Source organism: Lepeophtheirus salmonis, chromosome 9, assembly GCF_016086655.4.
Source record: "Lepeophtheirus salmonis chromosome 9, UVic_Lsal_1.4, whole genome shotgun sequence".
NCBI lineage: Eukaryota > Metazoa > Arthropoda > Copepoda > Siphonostomatoida > Caligidae > Lepeophtheirus > Lepeophtheirus salmonis.
This window is the reverse complement of record NC_052139.2, coordinates 3,887,800-3,915,315: the sequence shown is the minus strand read 5'-3', so window position 1 is coordinate 3,915,315 and position 27,516 is coordinate 3,887,800. Positions and strand designations below refer to the sequence as shown.

Sequence of the window (27,516 nt, the reverse complement as noted above, 5' to 3'; positions counted from 1 at the left end):
GAACTCTTTAAGTATTCCCACAAAAGATTGCTGAATACTATTAAAGAGCTTCCCGCAGTCCTTACAAGGACTATTGAAAAAGAGGCAATTTTTGGATATATGCAACTGGGAAGTAAAGTTATTTCCTTCAAATATTAAATGTAGGGATTCCCTAATTCTCATCAGCCAAGTCTCTGGTAGTTTTTAACGTATTTATATATTTCTTGCATACTTCAGATGCCTCCTCACTATATGATGGTGAACCCTTTATTTTCATGTACCAGGGGCTGGGATGCTGATTTTTTCTTCCAGATTTCGTCAGGGGAAATATTACACTGCTTTGCTTCAAACTCGAAAATATGACAATTTTCAAGATTTTTGAAAAAGTCTACTTTGGGGAATTCTTCTTAATTATATCCAGCGTTTTTGTGGAATCATAGACAGGTTTAGCATACCGTACAATCCTTTGAACAACAGCCCATGAGGGAGAGTGTGAGCTCAAGTACTCATTGGAGAGGTTTGAACTGAGCATTAACTACGGATATATGCACGATTTAGAGATTATATAACTCCATTCGAGTTCGGGTCTAGTCGACAGGTCAATAAGAACATTGAAACAAATATTAGGCGAAACTCTATTCATGAGTACTAAACTTCCACCTAGATCTTTCCTCTACCTTTTAAGAGCCGGAATATAGGATTTCTGGAAAATACACAAATTTTCAACAGCTTTTCTAAAGTCTACTGTAATAATGGACACATTTTTTTTCAATGATATCAATCCCACAAAGGATACTTTTGGCAATATCAGCCATTTTTCTATATTTAATAGAGTATTTTTGATGTGAACCGATTGTTTTATTTAATACCGGTTCCATTTCATTAGCTACTACACCCCGAAAGAATTCTGTAGGTTTCATTTAGTATAGTTCTTGGTCGCCAAGAACTTTAATCGGTCCCATCTCCCCTTTTTGATATAAGTATAATTTTGCCTTTCATGACTGACTTGGGGAGCTTTCTTTTATTCTCTATAGATCTTCCCAAACATAGTAAGAATTGAACTATCTCTTTACTCAACGATGAAACCCCTTTCGCTCCAAAATCATCGGATCCAAACGCTTTATTGTCTTTGACCTTTATCTTACATCATAATTCTGATGAAAAAAAAGGTGTAAAAGGCTTGTGATACTTTTAGGAGAAATTGACTCTTTCTCCCCTACCGTGGGTTGAAAGTCCAGACGGAAAAAGGATAATATATTGAAGATCTTTGAATAAAATTCTGCCATTTATTATTTTTTTTATTTTGGAGCATTGATAAGGCTTATCTTATTTCATATTTTTTAATCGAGGTAAAGTGTCATTTTCTACAATCACTTTTCTTCTTGATTAATGCTCAATGATATTCGTTATCTTAAAAGAATGTATAGTTTCAGAAATGGATATTTACCAAAATAAGGATCCACTTATTATTATTTCAACTGTCTTCTTCTGAAAAATAGAAGCACTCTTTGTATGCTTCCTAATTAAAATACGTACAGATTCTTGAATGCTATATCTAAGTAAGTAAATAGCCAATGAGCAGAAAAGGAGTCATGAAAACTAAGCTTTAGCCTTGATTGTTTGATACGATTAAAATTATAATCCTACAAAATCCATTTGGTTGAGGAGATGAAATGTTTCAAATTTGAAGTTCAATGATGATATGATCTGAAGACGGTTCAGGATAGTACTGAGCTCTTGCAATCTGTGAAAATAATAACGGAAAGAAGAGTAAAGGAATGTAAATTCTAGAAGATTTATCTTTTCTTCTCCACAATACGCGATCACTAGGGTTCAAAACACTCAAGGTGTCAAATTGCTTATGCTGCAAAATCAATTTTTCAAAAAGAAGACCGTTTATATAGTTTTTTTTTACATAAGGATCAACATTAAGATAAAGCAATTTATAAAAGTGGTCCTGGATTTTTTATATGGTCATTAATTATTCTTTAAAAATACGCAGACGATTTCTTGTTCGGACCATTTGCGTTAATTAGGTAAAACTTAAAATTAGAGGACGTCACAGAAATTTCATGACAATCACTCTAACCAATGAACTCATTGAAAAAAATACGATCATCTACTTTCTTTGCAATGAAGGTTATACCTCTTCTGGAGGTTCCAGAACCTGCAATAAAATGAGAAAATGTATAAGGAAGACAAAAGGGCAAGAAAGTTAACAAATCGAAGAAACCAACAACTTTATATTTTGTAGACAAATTATATCTAGTTAGAACGTTAACAAATGATTTATAAGGCATGTCTAGACCTTCGATCTCTTATTCCTCTAATATTCAATAAAATTATTTTCCTCACACGTAGATTCACCTGGTAAATAGGATTGTTTTCAACTTTGCCTGGGAAGAAATCAATTATTTAGATTGAAATTTAACTCGGCTGTCCATACAGTTAATGTTTTGTATAGCAACCAAGGAATACAGTTAGAGAGGCAATGACAACTAAAACAGGTAACTAAGATCCACTTGTACCCTGAATTTGTAGTATTAATAATCAATGATGATGAATTAAGCCCCCCTTCAGGAGAGTAATCACTGTCCTGTTTATTATTCCTCTTTCCTGCTGATTCGCACGAGTTCAAGATTTTATAATTTGCTTGGCATTAAATACGGTTTAGATAAGGTACCAGGCTTTTTCCTATTTCCTTCCTCTCTCCCAACGATCAACGATGGCACAAACTTTTTCACTTTCAATCATAACATTTTCATTTTTCTTCTATTTTTATTGCTCGTCAGACCTTCTTTAAGACCACATTCTCTATTAGGGGCAGTATCACCAAAAACTTCATGTTAACTGGCTATGCTTGATTTTTTCGGGTCATCGACAGTACTAGAATCCACTAGATACTCCATTGTCTCCAAGTTCTCTGGTAAATTGTTTGGCATATCTACCTTCTGTAGCAATTTCTTCATTATCATCGACAATACTAGACTTTACTAAAGGCTCCCTTATCTACATGTTCTCAGGTATTTTTTTTTTCTGGCATAATGCCATTATTAATACCTTCTTTAGCACATTCTTCAGCCAAGCTACTCTTAATAGTGACAGGTATAGAAACTAATGATTTCTATACTCTCTAAGAAGACTTCTGGTTTAATTTATCCATCATATTAGAAATGTTATTTAATATACCATTATCAGATAAGTCAATTCTAGCCAGAGAAGCTTTTAAAGACTTCTCATACTCCTGAGCATTTATTATTTTGTTCTTCCAGTTAAGCTTATTATACTCAAGGCTAAAACAGTTTTGGCATTACAATTGAGTTCTTGTAAATCTTAATTTAATTAGACAACCATCAATGCGGGACATTCTTTTAAGTCATCTAACCGACCTCTAATAACAATAAGATAATTAGAGTAAGAGCATGCCTGTCCAAAACCAAATCAAAGGTTAGCACCAGGTACTTCTTGTTCTTCATAACCAAATTTAATAGAATGTCATAAACATCGACATGCCGTAAATTGTCTTGTCTAATAGGTGATCCTTCCTTATTTTCAATGAGAAACACAAAAGTTTCCCACATAAATCTTCTATAACTATTCAAGTGTATTAATTTTCTTTCTTCGGATTTTTCATTAACAGAATGTCCAAAAATTGATGCTGGTATTATAAATATCCGTTTTATAGTTAAAAAATTAATTTTGGGTAGGAATAAAATTAAATTTGGCTGATACAATCATTAGGCAATATTGAAATTTTCTTATCCATAACTTTCGATGATTGCATCATACATCAGTATAAAAGGGCTCAGAAAATACCACAGGATGTTAGTTTGAAATTCAATACCCGAAATGGTGAGATAGCCTTATTTGGAGACCAGAGTCAAGGCTGTTGTCATGATAGAGGGTGTATCAAGCCAGAGAGACATTACTCATAAGTGACAAATGCCTCTCAGGACCATTGATAATTATTGTAAGAAAAGGAAGGATGGACAAACCCTTGCGAATCAGAAGGGTCGAGCAAGGGAGAAAAAGATAATCAAAGTTCTCAAACTGGTGATTTCAAAATCTTTGACTTGTAAGAGGTAATTCATAAGGAAACTTGCAGCATGATTGACTTCAAAGGTTTATCCATGATCCAAGTCATCTGTCCACAACTACCTGTGAACCTCTTGGAAATGTATCCTTTTCAGTGATAAAAGTATATATGAGCTATTTAATACCCCAAATCCCCAAAAAGATCGGGTCTGCACAAACGATAAGGGACATGTGGAACCCACTCCAACTGTGAAATTTCCTCTGAAAATTCAGGTTTGCGCCGTGATCAGCCACCAGGCAGTGTCAAATCTTTACCTGATTCTACAAATCCAAACTATGACGGCCGAGTACTACGTAATGGAGATCCTCAGCAAGCCTCTGATGTCAGCTTTATCTTGTACTGAAGAAACTGTACCTCCTTTGAAAAGGAAAGTATTGTTTGACTCATCAAGAGCCATTTTCCACCGCTTCAAAAGGGCACAAATGTGGTTTTTCAGACAACTTGGATTCTTTCTGAGTCAAAGGCATATAGCCTGCTTACAGTTCTTATTTGTCTCCCATTGAGAATCTGTGAGCCTTATAATAATCTGTATGAAGGGATTCCAAAACGCATAAAAAATGTATTAAGCTTAAAGGTCGTCATATTGGGACGGAAATAAAGCTTTTCACCAAAAAAATCACATGTTTTGGTTATTTAAAGGTTTTTTTAAAAACTACCATCAATTTTCGGACAATTTGTATTTGAGTACCTAACGCTCGAAGGCGTGCATCCCTTACAGAGTTACTTTCTCCGTCGGGTGGTTCTTTTGAAGGGAGGAATAGATTATCCATATTTTTCTGCAAATGTAACTAAGGTATCTCCGAGTCAGGAGACGCCAGTGTCCCCAAGAGTAATGACGTCACATAAGGGAAAGGATGATGTAACGAGACAGTTATTAATTAATCAGTCAATTGTAGCCCAAGAGACAACTGATACGGACACATTAACCAAATAATAAGGAAGCTCACTTACTATTAATTATGATGAGTGAACACAACACTTTAACTATGTTAAATATATTACTAAAAACACCGCTATAAAGACACATCTTTGTTAATACATAATCAAAATATATTCAAAATTTGTCTGCCTGCTTGTATGAATGTCTAACTATAGAAATAAAAAAGCGAATTTCCGGGTGCACTGTATATAATGTTCTATTATATACTTTGTCACTGGATGCATTGTATATAGTTCTCCCAGATGTATATCAGAAACATATTTTTTCACCGTAAGAAATAATAATGACGTCGCATTAATGAAACAATTCACGTGTGTCATTCCATAAGAAGAACACTGTTTATGTATGTTTCTGTTAAATGTATCTTTTGTATATCATATCATAATTCACGTATATTTTTAGTATATGGCAAGATTTGAATTCAATAAAAACTCTGGTATGGTCATATGAATTTTGTGTGTACTAGAGAGCAATATTAAGAATAAAGTACACATCAGTTATCCAAACATAATACTATTTTTGAATATATTGAAAACTATGATTTGAAATAAGTTTTGAGTAATTATCACATGAGTTAAAAAGTGCTATGCTTTACAAACAAAACACTTCTTTTTTTTTTAAATTGAATCGTTGTTTTTTTTAAATAATTATAATTTTTTTTTGTTTTATAAAATGGAAGCCCCATAACACTTTTCAAGCCATTGCTTTGCTTACAGGATATTTTTCTCATCAAGACACAATGTAAAATTAAACACAAAATTGATTTTTGATCCATTTTTTGGAAATGTCACAAACTAAAGAAGAGATTGGGATGCAATTTTGACAACTTTCTTTGACGGTTGGTATTAACTAAAAACGAGATGAATTAAAATAAATAGCCCCATATATGTGTGAAGCCCAGGAGTTTTTAGCCCATGGAAAAACGGAAAGTAGCACCGATAATTTCTTTTAAAGTTATTTTCTATGTGATTATAGGAAAATTTGTCTTTTAGCCGACGCCTAACTCCGGGTAATTCCCAATACTACGGCTTTTATCAAATAAAAAAGCTGTATATGTAGTGTTAATGGAGTAACGCACCGGAGGAAGATCGAATAAAGTAGACGATTGGATTGGGGAAACAATCATATACTAACTTATATTTGTCAGGGATTACTATTTAAAGGATGTACATAAAACTGTGATAATAAACTATATATACAGTTACACAATACTGCCAAAAGTGTACATTGATTGACTATGGCTAAAACTAATCCCTATGTCATATTCATTAACGTAAATTAAACAATGGTGATACACAACAGATTATAGGCAAAAAAAAAAATATATATATACAGAGATATGATTGTTTGATTATCTCAAACGGATTAATGTCTTGGTGCAGTATAAAATATGGTTGTACGGCCTTGTTAAATCTCAAATTTTAAAATTTTTACTTTTTTGTAAAAGAAGGAGAAGAACCACCAAGAGTAAAATCCAGTCCCACTTTTATGTTGATAGCACAAAGACCTTTCGACTACAAGTATTGTAAAACATAACGATGACCAATTTTTCATATATTCACAAATTCACTGTCAAACTTCACTATTTCTGGCTGTGAAATAAATACTAAACAACGTCGCGTCTCCAAACTTAAAAGATATACTTTAAAACTTTTGTACTTTCTAATACATTGACATTTTAAACAGCTACCACCATCTCTTAGTTAGATTAGGTATTTTTGGAACCTCCCCTTTAGGCACATATGACGTTAATTATAAAAAAAATATTCTACATAAGGGGTAGAAAAACACATGTCATTTATTAGAAATGGGCATTACTTTTTACATAACATTCCTAAAATGTCATTAGATGATTTTTTTGTACAGTTTTAATAATACTGGATTTTTTTGTGTAATATCAGCAAGAATGTCAAACATAAATGGGTTTAAAATTTATATTATAACCTAATATATAAGTTTTGGGATTAATAGCCGGATTAAATTCTGCATAATAGATCCCAAACATCAATAATGATCCAACATTATAATTAGGAGATGTGTTACTCTTAAGAACAAAATATTAAGCCTTTATCATTCACTTTTAATATATATAAAGATAATGACTAGCTATTAGTAAGTTTTATTTACTGTTGTGTAAGATTTTCAGTCAATAAACAGATTGCAGACCCAGCAAATCATGTTTGGAATCATTCTCCTAAAGAATGAATGAATTGTAAAAAGTTTTTTCTTATCTTTAAAATTTACATAGACCATCCAAAAGGGAAAAGGGGGGAGGTGTGAGATGAAGAAAAATAAACAGGAAAAAATATGTGTAATATATGTACTCTGTATACATTTAAAAAATCAAAAGTAATGGAATATATTTGATTTTTTCATTCGACAAACTTTTAAACATGACATGACAATGGCTCATTTCTTCCCTATTTTTCAATTAGATTGTCAAAAAAACTAGATATAATACTAGCACCTTTCAAATCTTTAAAGTTATTTCTTTCTTCTTTTAACTTCAAATTTTTTAAATATTATATTTGTCCTGTGGCAACATGAAAAAAAACTTGCACTAAAATTACCAAAAAAAGAAATTTGTTATTTCATATATGCATACAGTTCAATATTTCATGGACATATCTGAGTATATTATAGGCTTTGATCCAAATTTGTAGGATGATTTAAGATACTCAAGAATAATTTTGAGTATTATAATTTGAGACACAAGCCAAAAGATTAATAAGAATAGTTTATTCATATAAATGGAAGATAATTTTTTTTTTTTTTTTTTTTTTTTTTTTTTAAATAACATTGTTGCTTTCTTTTGTACTGATAGTTCACATTTTATGTCTGCCTATTGTTGTTTAAAAAATAATAAATAAATATTTTTGCTGTTAAGTTTAGTTTATGATTAAAATATGCTTGTACCCATCTTTAGACATCCATAGTCTTCCATGCAAAATTTCAGCTTACGAGAAGTCCAATATTTTATAAAATTATATGAGTCAATTATAAGCTTTGATTTCAAATTTGTGGGATGAATTATGGTACTTAAAAAAATAGGTTGTATTTGTGTTGAAAGACCACATAAACTTTTCAAACTATTATTTTCCTTTAATATACTTGAATATATTTTTATTTATGTATGTTTTTATCATTTGATTTGTTTTATATGCAAAATAAAAATAATTTGTGTAAAAAAATAAATATTTCTTCTTTAAAAGTAGTGTAAAACAAAGAATTATCTTATATAAATAGTTTATCTATCTACCTATGACATACTTGAATTTTATTTAGTAAATAAAATTACATCATTTTTTAAGTCCATACACAATAGAAGATTTAAATATACACATGTGTTCGTATTCTATTATTCTAAAAGTTACATTGTGTATAAGCAAATCCTACCGCAGCAATTAGAGGTCTATAAATACATTATTATTTGTAATCCATGCTAGATTATTAAATATAAATTGTTTGCTGTGTATCAGTTTCCATACTTTGTATTATTGGTTGTGATACGTCAACAATCAACAACAGTGATGGTAAAAATACAACAGATTGCAGATCGTCTTGTCACACATCGCTCTGTAAAGCGTGTTGTGGACATCGAAACTTGCTCTGTTGACCTTTTTTGTAAGTTCAGGAGGTGCATTAGCAGGGGTTAGAACCTCTCAAGGAAAGAAGGAAGTAGAAGACACAACACGATAAATACTTATTAACAAGCGTGGTCTTTAAAATTTAAGCCGAACCAACCACTAGGACAAGATGAAATAGATTGTGAAGCCCTGGTTGAATGTCATCTACCCCAAAGGGGTATATTTTTAGCCACAATACTCAGAACCAGGACATAAGACCATAACAACTTAAGAGAGGTACAGGAAAACTTAAAATATTTTTGGCCTCTAAACATAGGTCCCCTCCTCATCATTGGATGAATCGCCACAAGATTATGGGACGAGGAGAACAAGGCAAGAAAAATCCTGCATTGCAATAATGTTAATTCACTGAAGGCCTCCATTGAGGAGGACAAAGCTAATATGTCCAATGACTACGTCGTCAATGTATGCAAGGTCTTTAGGCCCAGATAGGAGGCAATTGTATGGATAATGTACATATTTTTAGGTCCCAAAGACAACTGATATTTGGAAGCGGCTTCATGCTTGACACTCTCCCAGATAAATAATTAGCCTAGGTTCATATCCGCACTGTTTGCAGGCCAAACATCCGGGATCAAAAAATTATATGTGGAAAAGACATCCTGAACTTTTTTGGTCCTGTGGGCCCGTTGTTCTGTCCTGTTGGAATGTGTAATATCTTCCTTTGACTACTTCATCCATCCAGGCAATGTAAATTAAAAGTAACAACCCAAAATCAGTACAATGGCAATGCTGGGTCCACACGAGGTCGACTGGGCCTGGCAAAGTGTTCGATGCCGTTTGCCTGAGGTTATCAAGAGAGGCGAATCTCAGTATGAATACTTTAATTTCAGGAAATTAGCTATCAAATATTAAAAAAATATGGTTATCCCCAATCAAGCTCACTCGTTATAAGCCTTTAAAGATTTCCCCAATTTATATTAACCACCCTGTACACTTAATCCCTCTTACCTGGGAAATATCTTGAAGTCAATTTACAGAGTTGTATAACTTCTAACAAAGGACACAATATTTACACTGATGCCGTTGGAATTATATCGTCGAAGAGGAGTTGCTCTCTGGCTCAACCACACTATTAAAAATATCACGTTTAGCATGACACAACTTCTAATCCACTCCACATTTGGAACTCATATCCATGAATTAATTGCTTAATAAGAGCCTTAGTCTCTGTTAAGATATCATACTCAGTCTGGAATGTGTAAGAGTGTCGTTCACTTCTCCTAAATTCATCTCCTCCCTTCGAACAATTTACTTTCACAGATATTATAATTTGGTAATTTATTACCAAACAAAAAAAACAAAAATTAATATTCATTTAATCCTAGATACACATTTAGCTAAACTCAATTTAATTTTTAAATTTTCTACGATGTGGTCGTTCATTTTTGGAAAGAAATTCTTTAAAAAAACAATTGTTGTAAACAAGTGAACCTTTAAAAAAATTTTAGTCCTTCACATTATGTCCATTTTTATATATATATTTCAAAACTTTGTTGAGGTTCTTCGTTTTTTAGATATTTTTGCCGTTAAAAGTTTGGAAAACCATGACCTTTCATTTCAGACAAATTCCTAACCCGTGCACCCGAATAGTCCAGGGGAAATTGACAAGGAACTTGTCAAAAATATTAAATTGCGTTCACTTAGAATAGAGAGAAGTTTTTCTAGGAGGAATTGACAGTACTGAGTTGGTGAGGTTGTTTGCCTAATTGAGGACATTGTTAATATTTTTGATGAATACCACTTTCGCTTACTAGATACAAAACATAGCTGAATTTGTTCATTCAAAAAAGACAACTTATTTTGCTCTTTCTCTTCAAAATCTGGAGTTATGTTTCTCTGCAATTTTAAGAACTTGAAAATGATCTCGAACATCACGATCCCCAAATATTAACAACCCCAAGGTCAAAATTGTAGAATGAGTGTATTATATATATTTAATTAACTTACTAGAATTTTCTGTATTATTTATTTATTTTTCACATAGTTTCATGCTTTAGTATCTACCACAAATAACAATTACAAACAATTACTATTCATTTCGGAGATTTTTCTATCACCATAATTTATTTAGAAACTGTTTTAAAAGAAAGCAAATACTTTCCTCCAAAATTGAATATATGGGTCCATACATTTATGAATTCCAGTTGACGAGAAAGGGGGGAGAGGTTACCAATTGAAAGGTTTTTTAGGAAGGGAGGGGTTGTGTATTAGATATTTTGGATTCAACTACATTGAAAACGGATTTATAAAACCTTTATAGTATGAAGTATATCAATGGTCTTCAAGATAACCAATATATTTTATTTACATATGCACACTACTCACGTCAATATAACACACTTTTCTAAGTGGGAAGCCCTTGGTCCATGAATTCTATCACAACACATGAATCCATGATTCACAAGATATTTTTTACGTTATAACCAATTGTATTCTTACTCATCCGAACAAATTCCATTTCGAAAAAGTATAAAATGAATAAGGAAGCACAGAATAATGAATTGATATAAATCTATTTTCGAGCTCATCCTCATTTAAAGAATAAAAAGGTAGCAAAAAAAAAGCTCAGAAGGAGTGAAACCGAGCGAAAGGGATTTCCCAGGAGTACCAGATTGTTATTAAGCTGGAAGAACAAAATCCATTTCATTAAATTGACGGATCTTTTTGCCGCTGAAACTGCAGATTTTAAGTTGTGCAATTTCAGAATGGCTTTTGAGCATTACAAAAGTATTTTTGAACAGTATAAGCCTGTTACAAAGTCTATCATTAACTTTAGAATGCGTTCTACAACAATTTTTAGTTTCGTCCTGAGAAAAAAACTATCACAGAACCAAGACTGAATCCTTTTATCAACTATTTGAAGAGAAGAAACTTGGATTTCTAACATCTTTTGCTATTATGCAGTCCTCTCAAGATATTGTTCAAATACTGCACTACTCTGTGGCACACTCGAAGTGATGTCAAAGTTGTTGTTTTTTTTCGGATGAACATTGGAAGCTTTGTTTCTACTGCACCGAGGATGAGTGTAAGGATCGATTTATATACGATTGAAAATCTTTAAACCCGAATTATTAATCGGTTGCTGATCTTATAAAGGATAATTTAGAGTATTTTAATTTAAAAAAAGCGATGTTATTATTTATCGGAATGCAAGAAAATATAATCAATCTGGTCATAAAAAAACCCCTTAAATGCACTAAGAAGATCCTCCGGCTTTAACATTTCAAATATTTTATCATAGTTAAACTTTACATAAGATTTTTAAACGATGAAAAACTTAATTATCTCCAAATGTATTTTTTTTTTAGTTTTTGTTATTATTTATATAATTTGTTTATTTTATGTTGCATAAACCATTTTAATTCATTAAGGGAAATATATAATCAAAAATCAAATTTCCTTGAGTGAAAAAGAATATTCATATACATTAAAACAAATGAGTACTCATTTATTTCCTATTTAACCGGATGGTACATTGAAATATAAATACTTAATAATACAATAATTAATGAAACCTAAGTGATCGAAATATATTCATATTTCGATAGAACATAAACAATTAGTTACAAAAAAAAATAACACTTGAACGTGATTGACGAATTTCTGTTCGTGCACTCCAAGCAATAGCACGTCTCCAGGACCACTATCGACGGTGTTAGCAAGTTTAAATGTTGGAGAGAAAGAAGGGCTTAGTCAAAAAAAACCAAACAGGATCCCGATAAATTAAAGAAAACAGCCCAGGTCATTTCCCTCATGTTTATGAGGGCCCATGCAAGAAATATCGGGATTTTCCCAAACTTTCCAGAGAACTATAAAAAGAGTGGATAGAAAGAGCCTTATGAGGGTGGAGAGGCCACTTTTGACACTATCAACGAAATAAACACATCTTTTCCGTTGCAAGACTCTCTTAAGTTCTTATGAACTTTTTTGTTTACACTTTTGGCCCTCTACAGCCCTAATGCCAACACAGTCAACTACACCTTTTGGCTGCGTGTCGTGGGAAGGCCTGCAATGTTTGTCATTTAAACACCGAGCCCCTTAAAGCCACTGTCAGACCTAACTGGGACGCCATGGCAGAGGACTACATCCGCAGAGAGTGCCAATCTTCTGTGTGACCTGGAACCCATCATAGACACTAGGGGTGGATATATTAATGATTATAGGAGCTCTGACACACGCCTATTCATAGTATAAATGATATTAAAATTCTATTATTTGTTAGGAAATTATATATTGTTGAAGTTTAAAATTCAAAGTGTTAAAATTTTAATTAGCCAATCGGTACATAAATATATTGACCTATTGGACTGATCTGTTTTCAGTATCGTATCTTTCTCCCTTGCACATCTTAATTATATTGAAAACAATTCAAAAACTGAATTTGTCTTAGTTTGAGTCCTATCTAGCCATTGTTTGCCTTTTTTACAGTGCCAAATATGATGATATAAGTAAAGAATTGTAGTTTACTATTTCCCAAGTATTCAGTTTATCAGTTAAAAATATTGTATACCTTTTTCTCATTAATTTAATGGGCATAAGATGTTCTTCTTGATTGGCAGTTTCCCTCTTTTATCCTATATCGAGAGTGAGCTACATTAGACATCAGTCTTCAGTCTTAAATAAGGGCTTACACAATACTAGAGACACATGAAGTTTAAAATAGGGAACTATGTGACTAGAATGTATTATTATACAATCTATGTAAAAGAATGGACCGATTAGAAAAAATACTAAAAGGGCTCAGCTTGATTTTTTTAAATAAACAAAGATGTACATTATTTTTATATCTGGTGTTGTTTCAAACTTTTATAAGTTGACTCCTATATAATTCAAAGCGGCTGATTTCTTATAATGAACTCAAAAGAAGTAATATTTTATGACTATGATTTCGAGAGCCTTTGTTTAGAATTCGTATAATTTCATAATCAGTCATCAATACTTCTATATTAATAAAGCAAAGTCTGTCTTTATTAAGACATAATAATGTAACTGTGTTGATGAAATATTGCAGGTCTGTGCAATTTTGTTTCTTTCAGTTGGTGAGCGCTCCTTTGGACAAAAATATAGTCATGAGTCATCCAGTCATATTATTTGACTTCTTCAAACTCTTGTTATTATTCTTGAGGAGGGAACACGTCATATGAATCTATAAAAGTATTATTGTTTTGAGTAGTTTGTTGTGAGCTTGCTAATGAAAAATGTAGAGTAACTCTGAAGTTTTCATTGGGAGTTATCTTATAAAATATTAAAGAAAAAATTTGTCAATCAGCCGGCGCCTAATAACACGGGACAATGCCGGATACTAATGCTAATATTTCATAAAAAAAGGGAAACTTCAAATAATAAAGCACATTTTGACAAAAAATAAAATTTTTCAAAACTAAAATGGCTTGAAATACATCAAACATGGTTTCAGAGACCTTCAACTTGGCTAAAGTATGTTTTTTTTTGGTTGTCCCAAGTAGAAAAACTCTTTCTGCAAAGGAATACAAAATATAAATCTGAAAACGAGACATTCTAATACAAATATATCCTCCAATACATATATGAGAGCACATTGAAGCCATTACGCTATATTTTCATGTGGAATATGCAAAAAAAAAAAAAAAAAATGTATATGTTAAAATTCCTTTATCCCTTATGTAACTTGAATATAACCAATAATCAAAGTTTTATTACTTTACATATGTGAGATGAACATTAAAAAGGATGTTTATGTAAAGGAAATAGAAGAAGAAAACGGATTTATAGTTTTTCTAGCTATTTTCTTTGATAAAAAATGACGAGGCTATTCTTAAAACACACAATTTCAACACTTTTTTCAATAAATTTCAAAAACAAATTATGACTGTCAGAACCTTTAGTTTCATTGGAATATGTTTTAATATTAATTCATTCATTATAAAAACTGGAAAAGTCTTTCAATGATGGCATACAAATAAATTTGATAAAAAGGAGATGGAAGAAATTATTTTTTCTGACAATAAGTTAAAAATAGATATATCTAACAAACCGCTTTTAGCTTCAACAATTCAATAGATTCAGCTATGATCTAATTAAAGAGACTCTTGTTGTTTTTCCACTCTTTTAAAAATGGGTTGCCCAAGAAATTCAGTTGTATCAAATACGATAGTTTAGTTATTATTTTGTGAAATCATTTGATAATATAATTTCCTTAATTTCCTTCTGTCACAGAGAGATAATTGATATATTTCTCAAATAAAAATTCTTAGGCAAGAAACGAAAAATAGTTAACTGAATTTATCTCAATTGAATAGGAGCCTTTTTACATTCATTTCTTGCTTTTACCTCACTAGTTATATGCAACACAAGTTTAATGATGAAACAACATTAATTTAAATTGAAATATCCTCTTCTATGCCATGAACCATTACGCATCAAGGACATTTTTTGTGCAAGACTATTTATTTTATTGAAATTTTTTGAAAAACTATTTGTGATCTGTAAATATATAAAATAGAGTTTTTGTGTGGCCTTTATAAGCACCCTCACTCTTGAACCTAGGAGGCTAACATTTTTGCATTGATGCCTCTTTTAGATCTATTCGAGCTAAAATGGGGGTACCAATTTTGTGGGGGTTTCATATAGGAGGGATTTATTCTATACACAAAACATGAAAACTATTTTTTGGACCTCAACGAGACTACATGGGGGATTAAGTTATACATAAAAAAATGACTGCCGTTTAAAAAACTAACTATTTGAAAAAGGAAATTTTTCTAAATTTATTAAAAATCAAAATAGTTATGGGCAAAATAAGAATTTGGTGAAAATTGCACTTTTTTTTTCTAATTTGCAAAATAATGAACTTCCATTGGAACATTTGATTCTTGGATAATTCAAAGTTTGTATATACCGTAAATTTGACACATAAAAATTGATGTTAATTTTTTTCTCTTTTTTTCATCAAACGTCCATTTTCAATTTTTTTAAAAGAAATGCCACAAAACAATACATTTATTACACAAGATTTTAGACTCTGGAATAAAAATATATCTTTAGATTATATTTTTTTCCCCTAAATTTTTACTAAAAGAAGTAATTTTTTTTTAGAATAAGTGAGGATTCTTATAATTTTTTTTGAGAAAATATAATTTTGACAGAAAAATTTAGTTTTTAAAGAATAGTAATAGATTTTTGAAATTTTTCTCCAAAAATTTAAAAGTTGACTTTTTTTTCAAAAAAGATATATATTCGAAATTTAGTTTTTGAAAATTTTTAAGAATAGTTATATATTTCAAAATAAGTATCATGAATTTTTTTTAATACAAAAATCAAGCCCCTTCCGCAGGATTACAATTGGGGGGGGGCCAATTGTAATCCTACGGACCCCTCTGAGTTTGCGATTAGAGTCCTTGTGCTTCAGGGTCCGACAGCCAAAAGGTTGAGATCTAATGGAATTTTGTCAGTGATAAGTTGGCTCCCATTTCTAGAAACAAATTTCAAAAGCACCAACAGCAAATTCTGCTGATACCTGGAAGCCTTTATTGCTGCTTATGTTTGTCATATTTCAGAATAATAATCCTTAGTATGATTACTAGCACGAACACGCTAACTTAAAGATAGCCCATGAAAAATAGATTATTTATTCTAAAATTCTAAACTAAAACGATAAACTGTAATTATATTATTATAATATATAAATTTATATTTGTAAAACCTCCTTGTATACAGCCTTTTTTGTTGTTTCTGTCCATTTGATGTAAATATAATCAAACCTGAACCCCCTTTTGACACTCTTGAAAATGCTACAAATAATTGACCATGGGAAAATACTTACTAAATCACATTATAATTTGAATAATGAAGGTAATAGTCAATTTAAGTGATATTGACAACATCAAGTGTAACCTTTACAAAAGACAACTTTTTTTTAATATGACCTTTACTCATTCTAGAGAGATTAAATACATAATGTATATAAACAAACATTTTTGTTTTATTTGTTTAATTATGTCTCTAGAAACAATACCGTGCATCATTACTGAGGCGGATGTTTGATGGTGGACACTTAATGGAAGTTGCTTCTACGAACCATACGACTCAATCTTTTTCCTATCGTACACGGGATTCACTGTAAATCACTTCCTGTCCGAGAAGAACAAAATTTGATTTTCGGGATATCTCAGGTCATTGTAAAGCTTTTTGCACGAATAAAATCGTAATTGTTGTTGTTGTTGAGTAAGCAAGGGTAGTTAAATATGTCGAAGAGACTTGCCACATATTTATTACGGCATTGGACAACGTGGAACGGCTCACCGACCTCCTCTTCACTAAGTCCGTCATCTTCGGATTTTTCAAAAAAGCTATGTTTTCCCGTTTCAGCATTTTTTGATTGGCATTCCACTCTTATGACAATCACTGATGTCTTCCCCATTTTCCCCTTCAGTATAATCCTCCAGACAGTGGTTCTACAGACATTCAGGGTCTTTACAATATTCGAACTGCTTAATTCGGCGCAGACTAAACGAGCAACTTCTTGCCTTTTTTGCTCCATCTTCGTTAATATTTATCTTAGAGAATTCACGTTCAGCTGTTATTTTTTGTTAACGTAACTTTTGCATAAAATTAACCAAACCTTTCAAAATACAATTAAAGTCATTTTTCAAAACTTTTTCACGGCCCTGTACGAGTACGTTGCTTAGATATTTTACTAAACAAACATTAAAGTTTAATTAAACTGTTCTTATTGTATAAAAAATATTTTTGCGATTTTATTCAGTTGAAAAACTTTATAATATAATTTCCTACAGGCTTTCGAAGGCCTTAGTTTTTGTTGATTAATGTCTTGGTGTAGCCTTTTTATGGAAAAATATTTTTGTATGATATCCTCTAAAGATATTGCTCCAGAAATGGTAAATTGCATTTTTTCTTGTAAAAGTCAGATATAATATTATTAAGATGACGTCACCTTGACATCACTTCATTATTCACGTCATATTTTTTATGTCTCTGTATCATCTATAATTGTGAAAATAACTACATTTATATATTTTCCCAAATACTCACTTTTGTACTTTGAAAAGGGCCTTTCGAAATAGTTATGTTATACAAAGAGGACAAAAAAGTAGACAATTTACGCAGGACAAAAATTAATTGAGATACAACTTTTTAAAAATAATAATCCTTTTACGGGGAAATACATTTATAAAAACTTTTGAAAGATTGTTTACTCATAACTTAGTTATTTGTTATTAATTCCTTTATTTGGACGTTTGTTAACTTTTTTCAATATAAACTACTATACTTTTGACATATAGTAGTGATATTGACTACTTTAAAGGTCCTGCATAACCTCTAAACATTGATCCATATAACTCAAACTTTATATTTATTTATTTTTTATCAAAATAAACTTTTTTAAACAATATCCTATCAAGAGCTTGAGAAAAAAGATGATGAACTAATTTAATAATCACATATTATCCTTTTGAGACTTTTTTGCCTTCCAAAAGACTTATGTATCACAAACTATACAAAAAAGAAGTAAAAACTGAATTAAATTGACTCATGTATCTCAATTTCTTGCAAATTAATGGTTTATTATTCAATTCCTACGTCTTTCCTTACTTTGAACTTGAGCTCTCAAAATATATAAACCTTAGTATTAAGTTTGATCAAAACGACCTATAACTTTTGACGTAATCCTGGTAACTAGCATACAGAGCAAATATATAATCTCTGTTCAACTTTGTTGGCTTTGTGTGTTAATTAAATCAATTGGATATAAATGTAGTAATATAGACATTTATCATCAAATAAGGGTCGTTAAAATATCACATAGGTCAAGGTCATCAAAGTGTTTACGTTTTGTTTATCTAAGTAAACAATATGCGTACTTTTTAAATTTTTCTGTGTATCAGTAAAATTGTTTGGTTGTAATACGCTAAAGGGCAAATAGATAGGTGAAAGGCTACAATTCACGTCAATACATTTATCGTTCTTTGGAAACGTAGATACATAATTTTTATAAAAATTTGTAGCATTTTCTTGGTAGAAATTTGATTTATACAAATTAGTTATTTTGCACAAAAAACTATAAAGTTTACATTAGTGATAAAATCAAAACAAAAACATATTTTTTTCTAAAAAAGAAAAGTCAAATTTCAAAATTTTACAGCCCTTGAACCACCTCCAAGTATTTTTCAAAATAGCTAATGATATCTGTAGACTAAAACTAACATTTTAAAGACCCTAACAATCTCATATTTCAAGAATCAGCTCCACCCTAACATGCAATTTTTGTAATGAAAGAAATTAAATTTAAGGTCATGGCTTTCAATAAAACTAGTATGTACCAACTATAAAATAAATTATTTTTAATATACATTTAATTTTCAGATATTCAACTCTGCTTGTTGAAATTATACCAGTGGTTCAAAAGATGTGACTATTTAAAATTTAGTGCAACCCACATTGCTATTCCAAAGAAGAAAAAATAATTCAAGATCTTGGGAACTGATTATTTGATTGTCAAATAAAATATATTTTCAGGTAACAGTTAAAATATGTACATTTTTTTACTAAGTTTAAGAGTAAAACTGTCTTTATTTGAACTATATAAAGCTTTATGATAATTTTTATATTTGCATCAAACACTTTTTTTTTTAACTTTTCATTGAATAAATAATGTTAAATATATATATATATACAAAGTTTTATTAATCTTCATGCTTGTTAATGTCAGCATAAAAACAATGCGGTACAAAAATAAAGAAAATTAGAAACTTTCGATCCAATTTTTTTAACTTTATATATACATATATCCAGGTCAATAATTAATAACCTATTTGAGCCAATTATAAGCATTGTATTCAAATTACTAGGATGAGTGAAGATACTCAAATATTGTAACTGTATTTTGAAACCTTTATTTAATATAAAAGACTTAAATTGGGCCCCATATAACTTTTAAAATAAACTATCCCAATTTATCCTTTGTTTATAGGGACGATAAATTTTGGCTACTTTCATTGTAACTGAGGACACACCCAAAGGACTAATAATATTAATTTGTGAGAAGAAATGGACGATAATTCGTGAAATAATACATAAATAATCTACACTCAATCATGAAAAAAATATTGAAGCTTGCTTATGTGTTAAAAAGTCACATATATATTAATGTTTCTGCATAGGTCATTTTTCAAATGCCTCTTAAGAAACACGACATTAAAAAACCAATAACATTTCAAACAAAATACGTTTTGGAACATCCTAATATTTGAAGGAATAAATGTATGTATATTTTATTTTAGATCTATTTGATCATGATAGCATCACAGTACTTGCATCATAGTGAGATTAAGGTTTTTTGATTAAAGCCTTTTCCAACATTCACACAAATTTAAAAAGAATTATATTTTTATCATAGATTTTTCTACGACTTTAATATGTGTTTTAAATTAGTTGAACACAAATTTGTTTTATAAAGCTGTAAAAAAGTCCTTCTTAATAAATTATGAATATCTGGATCAGTCTTAACACAACTGATTAATAATATTGGGCTTTCTTTTTTGCACTTTTTGGTATGACGAAAAGTTGAGAAATATTGAGAAAGTCCATAATATTTTCTATTCTTAGCACATATTAGAGTTTTGATGTACATACTATAAAAGAGTTAATCGGGTTTGCTTGAACAAAGGAAGTAGCGGGAAATATGTTATTTCTTATTAATGTGTAAGGCCTTTCATTGGGGCCGAACATTATAATATAATATAAAATGTATTATTATGTGTTTAAAAAAAGAATAAATTTTTGATATTTACTTCAAATAATATACCAACATATATGTATGAAAAAATTATCTGGATTAGAAGTTCATCTTTTATTGTTGGCAAAAATTGTCAATTCGAAATTCGCAAGGGAAATTGCAAAAACGTTTTGCACTTAATATGGAAAAAAGTAGTTAATATCGTTTATTGGAATTGTAAAGAGAAACACAAGCCTCTCACTTTTTTTCGTACTTGCAAAACTAAAAAAGTTATGAAGAATAATGTCGTCTAAAAAATAACCCTCGATAACTGGCACATTTTTGAAAATATTGTGAAAGTTATTTACTAAAATTTGCCAAAATTTTAGTAAATAACTTTAACGATGGCATGTTTTTTGGAATTTCTTTGTAAAAATTGAATCCATTTTTTGGCACTTGAAAAACAGAAGTATAACTTTCATTAATTTGTTTTCTTGCCACTAACTTTTTTAATTTTGAATCAATTTAGAAAACGTATTTATTTTTTTATTTGGTTTTTAAAACAGCTGTCATTTTTTGATTCAATTCCCTATTTAGTATGTTTGAGCTCTAAAAAATATTTTTTTGTTTTGGCAAATGAATAAAACCCCTGCCTGAATATTGGCACTCCCCTCTTAGCTTGACCAGATTCAAAATAAGGGCCCATGAAAAGCTTAAGCCGCCTAAGTCCATCAGTTTGGGCACTCATAAAGGACATACTTACAAACGGTATTAAATATATATACATACAGATAATGACTGCTTGGAGAAAAAAAATACATTCTTCAAAATAAGTTGTGTTCCTTTGAAAATCAATTTAATTCATAGTCTCCTTTCAACTTTACAGACTTCCCATAGGTATACTCCTGTCTGTGTAACCCCTCTTGTCTCTAACTTTACTCTGAGAATTGTGAAGAGTTACCAAGAGACTGATGTGTTGAAAAATAAAATGAAAAATCAGAAAAAAAAAAATCCCAATCATTTGTATATGTGTGCTCCAATCTTTACATTGTATGTATACTGTAAACAGCCATAAATTTTAACTAACAAAAAAAACAGCATCTTCACGTTCAGAACACCCTCGTCGTAAGAAAATGAGACTTTTTAAGTTTAGTTTATTTTCTATAAACACTTAAATCTCATAGTGGGGACCATTGGGCTCCATTATGGGTCTGGGGGCCTTGGAAATCTTATTCATGTATTAACCATCTCCCACCCCAATGCAGCCTTAAGGGTATTTGCCTATTGGAACAGTTACAACATTTAAATTCAATTTGTGGGAAAAGCTTGTGATGTATATGATCTCTTAATAAATTCAAACAAAATTTTTTCAATTCTTTATTTGAGTTGTGAAACTTAATTTGATCCTGATATGGCCTTACAAATAAAATCTATTATATTATTGTAATGGTCAATCGTGGCTACTTTTAATTTAATTTACAAAGCCTCCAAAAGGTTAATAAGAATAATTTTGTAATATAAATTAATGATAATTTGTGTAAGAATACAATGTCATCCATACTCTATTTTGAAAAGAATCGTATGAATGACTTTTGACTTTTTTAGTTGACAGGCTATTTTATTGTTTTTTTTGTTCTTGGCTTCTTAGACAGTACTTCTTTTTCTTTCTTTCCATTCAGCAATGTTTGAAATTTTTGGGTAATGCTATTAAATAAACCTTACTCAAAAATCTTTTCAGCTCTAGTTCTCATTCTTGAAGTACTTGAAGCAATATCAACCTTTAATTGATAAACTCTGTTTTCAAATGTCCCCAGTGTGTACATGTCCAAGAACTCCAGCTCTATCAGTGTCTTGGGAGCCATCACCAGCACAGGGAAGGTCAATTCTACTGTGTATGTGGAGTGCTTGAGGTTCACTGTGCTTCCGTGTGTGCAGGCAAACGTCCCTGAGCCATAATTGTGCAACAAGGCTCTGCCTCCTTCCAAACGTCTAAGATCAGCCAAGAGTCCTTCAGGACCAACTTATAGGATTTCTGGCCCCCAAGACCTGGCCCTCCAACTCTCCCGGTTGCAATACGTTGGATTAATTCTTCTAGGGAGGAAAAGTTGGAGAGGAAGGTCTATTCAAACCTCCATAACAGAGGGGACAGCCTGAAGGCAACCATGAAGCAGGAGTTGGCGAAGATCTCAGCTGTAAATGGGGAGAATGTTTGCAAGAGCTTCTGAGCCAGGATCCAGAATGTGATTGCTGATGAGGGCAGTCAAATATTAAATAAATTTTATTTATTTTATTAATTAAATAATACATAAATGTTAAACAAATAATTGTTGTTTTATTGCTTCCATCTCCATCTTGTCTACAATTTTAGAAAGACAATTTTGAATTTTGTCTGGATTTATCTCGACAACCTTGTATTGTTACTGTTTAAAGCTAATGGCATAATGGTTATTCCTTTTGCTCTTCCTTTTGGACAATATGGCTTGGGGTTTGGTGTAATGTTCATATACTTATTATTCGTCTCCAGTTATTTACCTTTTTAGCAAATCAGGATTATCATTGACGTCTCTCAAAAACTCATTAGCCATGCTTATGCGACGATTCTTTTTGTCAAAATTAAATAAATTTTGGAATAAACTTACCTGACACTTGTCTCATGCTCAAACATTCGAGAGAAAAAAATCATGATACGAGCCAATTAATATTTCAAATCTTTGATAGTCATTCTACTATTTTCAAAAACAAAATTATTTACTGATTCAACGTTTTCAACTTACTTGGGCATCCCAACAAGGCTGTCATTGAAATCTTCCCGGCCATCTTGGAAGAGTTTGTAGTACTATATATATATATATATATTTTACTCAGAAACTGTCTCAATTTATGCTACTGTCAACCTTTTAAGTGTTTTGGAGCCCTTATTTTTATTTATTTATACAATACTTCATGCACCTTTTATTCATGTTCTTCAAATTGTAAAAAAAATCGTCAAACACACAAAATTCTAGCCATTATACCTATCATAAACAAAGTAAACATATTACATGACTTTAAAAAATAAATATATTTTCTTTTTTGAATGTACCAATATAAAAAAAATATAAGAATCTATTATACGTTACCTGCAAAACTTAAAAAGTCACCTTACTGTTTGAACACATCACGTGTATTGACAACAATATGGCGTTTCAAATAATGTCCGTCAATGTATCCTTTTATTTTTTGCGACAACCCCAAAGGGTATTACAAGAATAATTAGCTGATGTAAATTGACGATAATTTGTCGAAGAATGTATTTGTAACTCAATTTTGAAAACAACAAAAAACATTTTAAGTTGCTTTTGTGTTGAAGGGCTGCATATGGGATATTTGAAGTCCATCTTAGCCGTTTCTGAGTCAACCAACTCAGAAATGACTGAGACAAGAAAAAATAGAGTTGCAAATATTTCCCCTACTTTTAAGAATACAAATTACGTTTTCAACTCATTTCCTTATAATTAAGGTAGGTTAAATAAATTATACCTATAACATTTCCCTCAGTAAAATACGTAAATAAGTTATTGAAAGTCATAATAGCTGTAAACTTCCAATATAATTGTATAATTTAATATATATTTCGCAATGAATACATTTTTTTATCTTTATCAATATAACCAATATTTTTTTTTACTTATCTCATTATCTCTTTCGAAGTTATATTTCAGATAATTTTTTCACATATTTATAAGAATTGAAAACATGTTTTGACACTTTAATATAATTTACTAAACACATAAATATGTGTGGTCTTGACATGTAGATAGTATATTATTATATTTGTAATATTATATCTAGAGACTGTAATAAACATCTTTGATATTTCAATACCTAGAATGTTCAAAACTGTGTAATTGGATTATTCATTTGGATGTGAAAGCAACTTATTTATTAGGCTTTTATATTTTTCGGGAAATTTAGGTAAATATTTTGATTTTTTTTAAAGATTATTGGCCTTAAAGATCTGATTCCGCTTTAGAGGCTCTAGTTCTCTCATTAGTGAATGGATCGACCTTTAATTGAAATCATTGAAAGGAACTGAGTCGACCACTTTCAAAAATGGTTTATTTGTAAAAATGGACGAAAGAATAAGCATAATTCAAAGTATGCTACAATTGGAGCCAATGCATTCACAATCCTCTCCCTGATTTAAGCGCACACATTCTTGATTTTAAATGTTCCAAGGTAGTGCCCAGGTCCTGCAGACATTTTGCTTGAAAGCCTGAATATAAGTGTACCTCCTTGCTTGACGGCCCACCCATCTTGTAGTCAGTCGTGTCACCATTGGCATTGATATCCCTGCTGAACATTAAAATTACTCATTCCATGGTACTCGATAGAAATATCAAGATCCCATTAGTACAATATAAATAAAATGAAATTTAAGTATTTATGAAGAATGAATGAGTTTTTGACTAGGCCTACTCATATTATATACTAAATTGTAATTTCCTTAATTCTATGACTATCATTAATCGTACACAGGTTGGTTTTTATATCTTTTTGGTAATTCAATTATCCAATCCAAGTCGTATCAGAAAAGCTTAAATAATAAGGGTGAAACAAGCTAAACATTAAATAGAGATGGAGTTTTGTATATTGTGAAGCCCAACCCGACCCACGGTATTGAACATTCAACATGAGGAATTTTATATTACTAAATGAAAGTTTAAGAATAAAATAATTAAATGCAGGATTTGGGTATAAAATCTAAATATAGATAGGAAAATTGGTTTATTTTTGGTATTTAGTATACTTCTTGTACAAGTTCTACCATTTTGCTATCAGAGGCGTACACAGGATTATATTTGGAGAGGGGCTTAGTTTTTGGATTTTTTTTGAAAAAGATACAATTATTAAAAGCTGAACACTAAAAATTAAATTTTTTGGAATAAAAAATTCAAAAATTCACACCTATTGAGAAAAAAATTAAGTTTTTGAAGAAAGATTTCAAAAATCAACCATTTTTCAAATTAAAATTAACTTTTTAGCACAACAATTCAAAACTTACGAACAGTTTTCAAAAAAATTTAATATCTAACGTAAATTTTTTTCAATTAATATATAATATAAATTTTTTGAAAGAATTTTATTCAAATATTAAGTTTCTTGGAGAAATATATCAAAAATACTTTGTTGATTACAAAAACAGATATTTCTTTGGAATCCAAATTTGAAAAATTAATTAAATTTTCTATTAAAAATATAAAATTCAAGAATTTGAAGGGGCTTTTATTTTTTTCATAACTTAAAAAGTAATAAATAATAATATGTACTAATTGGAATCGCAAATTAAAGATTATTTTTCCAATGCTTATCCTGATTTCAACTCCAAAAAAAACATCCCATTTTCCAATTCCATATTCCGATTCTAATTAATTATATTAGTAAATAGTTAAAATAATAGTTATGGAATTAAATACGGCGTCATTAGATGAAGAAATACAATCTAATTATTCATATTTTGATTATATTTTCAACGTATAAACAACATAAACATGTCGTTTATTGGTTGAAATTTTGTTTAAGTTGAAATTTGTACGTTCTATAATTTTTTACTGTATTATTACTAGAGATAAGAGAAATATATCATATATACAACGATTTATTATATACAAAAGATTTTTCAAAAAGATAGAACTACAAAAAATATATAACGTATGCCAAAAACGAAATTGAATATAAATACATTTTTTGCACAGATATGGGGACTATAGTGCGCTTTGTCTGCTAATGACTTTTGAATTTTCAAATGGAACAATAAACCAAACACAAGTATTCAAGTATAAAGTAAATACTTTCACTGTTTCTCTTGTTAGTATTTTCGGCAACACTCATAGGGGGGATCTTTTTCTCTGTGTATGGGAGCAGAAGAACACGAGATATTTTTTATATGAATGTAGCGAGACAAGCAAAATATGCGACCATTTGATCCTGGCGATATATGGAAAAAAGAACATATTTTGTATAGTAAAGAGTTTCTGTTATTTTTATCAAATATTTTTATCTTTTCAAAATTGGAGAGTATTTTATATATGTTTATATTTATCAACACCCCCTTGTCATATAGTTTGATTCTAACAAATAAGAAAATGATTAATTGGTTGTTAGATTCGGTTAATGAAATAGATTTGGTTCTACTAGCGAACGAAAATAAAAACACAAGTATTTTGCAGGTTACCAACATGTAATTTTTTTAACACTTTCTTATCGGGGGGATTTCTACCTTTTTCGCATCTTTAATTATTGTACTAATAATATTGATAGACTAAACTATCTATTAATTCTTATTTCTGGGACTTGATAATGTGTCATAGAATCATTGTCGATTAATAATTTTCCATACAGATGGTAAAAATTGCTTTAAAGTAACAATAACCACCCAATGGAATTTCAATTTTTTTCATCACCAATATTAGCCCAGTTCACTTAAATTCTTCTTAAAAGAACTATCACTAACGGATGGTTAATAGATCGTCTTGGCGTTCACAAATAGAATGTTCTACTATTAATTCACTTCATTTTTAGTTTGTACCAACTTTCAAATTTAACAATCTATTCTTTACTTTGCATGCGAGTTATTGTGTCATCGGCAGTATTGAGCGGGTTCCGATAACCAAATCTGCTAATTAAAAAAAACCAAGTTAATGCCGACTCCAATGAATTGGTATACCCCTAATTGTATTGATATAGGGGTTACTTATAAGTCAACTCCATCTGTAAGATTAAAAGAACAAAAAATTCTACCAGTTGCCAACACTTTCCCTTGGAACATGTTATCAGTTTTACTTATTATTTAAAAGTAAGCAATTCTATGTTACAGAAAAATATCTGCATCTTCTTTGAAATTAGTTCAAGTCTTCTATAAATTTTTTTTGCGGTGTATTTTCGCTATACAGAGTCCACGGAAAGTCCTGTTAAAATAACTTCATATACAAAAAGGTATAAGGTTGCAAGTTATTAAGCTTAAATTCTAATTTAGCAATATTGATGAAGACTATATGTACACCCTATGCTTGATAAATGGTACAAATGATAGACGTCTACACCAAGAGTTTCTCCATGAAAGTGAGCCAAAGGACAATGTGGATATTCGCCCGCCATA

General features: G+C 30.5%; 1 protein-coding gene across 1 annotated transcript in view; it reads left to right on the top strand.

The window, feature by feature from the left end:
• The window catches only part of LOC121124373 (5-hydroxytryptamine receptor 7-like), a 161,936-nt gene that overhangs the window by 68,201 nt on the left and 66,219 nt on the right, over window positions 1-27,516 (top strand). The window contains exon 2 of the mRNA XM_040719526.2: window positions 19,028-19,180. The gene's annotated coding sequence lies outside the window, so the exon portion shown is untranslated. The remainder of the gene's footprint in view (window positions 1-19,027; window positions 19,181-27,516) is intronic.